We start from the raw sequence: 1,464 nt of genomic DNA, 5'->3' as shown, positions 1-1,464 counted from the left end.
TTCTATTTCAGGAGTACTCTCTTGTGGGGGTGTCTTTACCACTAAGTTGAAAAGCTGCGGGTAGCTGTTGGTAGCTTGTGTACGTGTAGAAAGTCATGTTGACGCTGGCGGTGATGCTGGTAGTCGTAGAGCCGTGTTGCTGCTGGCAGCGATGCTGGTAGTCGTAGTTGAACGATGGTGTCGATGTCGTCGCTGGAAACTGGCTGGCTGGTTGGTGCTGTGTTACTCGTGTGTGGTCAGAACGACCAGATCTAAGATCTGAGCCGCGACGAATTGGTGGGGATAATTTAGGCTATTTATAGGAAAATAGGGGCTCCAGGAAAGCATTAGAAGAAACACTCTCACGTGACCTTATTAGAGGCTATGGTTGGTCAGTTTGCGTCCTGGCTGCAAATGGAGATAATTTACCTGCGCAAAGAATAGTCAGTCAGGTGATGACAGGGAAAGAGATGCCTTCTACTACGCTCGCATTTGTTAATATTTATAATGGCGATAGAGGTAGTTTCACTACACTAGCTTCGCACCAGTCGGTTTGTCAAAGACAAACATTCGAAATAGGAAATAATAGTAGTGAAAAAACTTAAAGAACGGTTGGTACTATACTGGCATTTAGTCACCATTTTAAGAGAAGCTATGCGTGTTCGAATCACGTCGGCTGTACAGATCAGAAAGCTGTATGAATCGTATCACGTCGGCTGTACGGATCAGAAAGCTGTATGAATCGTAACACGTCGGCGGTCACCAGTTTTTAAGAACGACCGTGCGAACCAAAAGGAGAAATGGTGACAAATGGAAAAACAGGCTCCTTTTTTTAAACGCATCACACGGCCAAACACAAAATATAAATGATGATATTATGTTATAATTCTATAACATAGAGAACTTAGAAATGCCAGAAGGAAAACAATATTGAACCAACCGATAGAGATGAATAACAGTAAGATTTATTAGAGCATTAGATCGTATGTCTGTGTGTGTGTGAATGCGACATAATAAAACACAATATAAGACAGGCTGTCATGTAAAGAAAAGAGTGTGTGCGAGTAATACATGTATGTGAATGCGAGAGATACATAGTATTGATAAGAGTCAGTAACACGGATAAGAATTTATACTAGTTCTTTGTTAGAGTACACAGTGGTAAGTGTCTGTATATAAGAAGTTAAAGCGTTAGGGCAGAGCGATCACTCGTCATGATGTTAGGGCTTCTATTCTGGGCCGGGTTCTTGAATACAGATGTTCTTCGCAGGCTAAATTCTGGCTGTTAATTTTCGTGGTGAAGAAATCACACAAACAGGGTTGAGAAGAGAAACTTCGGTTAGCTGTTGGTAGCTTGTGTACGTGTAGAGTCATGTTGACGCTGGCGGCGATGCTGGTAGTCGTAGAGTCGTGTTGCTGCTGGCGACGTCGGTGGCGATGCTTGTAGTTCGTAGTTGAACGATGGTGTTGTTGATGTCGTCGCTG

Source organism: Octopus bimaculoides, chromosome 1 (genome assembly GCF_001194135.2).
Source record: "Octopus bimaculoides isolate UCB-OBI-ISO-001 chromosome 1, ASM119413v2, whole genome shotgun sequence".
In the NCBI taxonomy this organism is placed as follows: Eukaryota; Metazoa; Mollusca; class Cephalopoda; order Octopoda; family Octopodidae; genus Octopus; species Octopus bimaculoides.
This window is presented reverse-complemented; position numbering follows the sequence as displayed.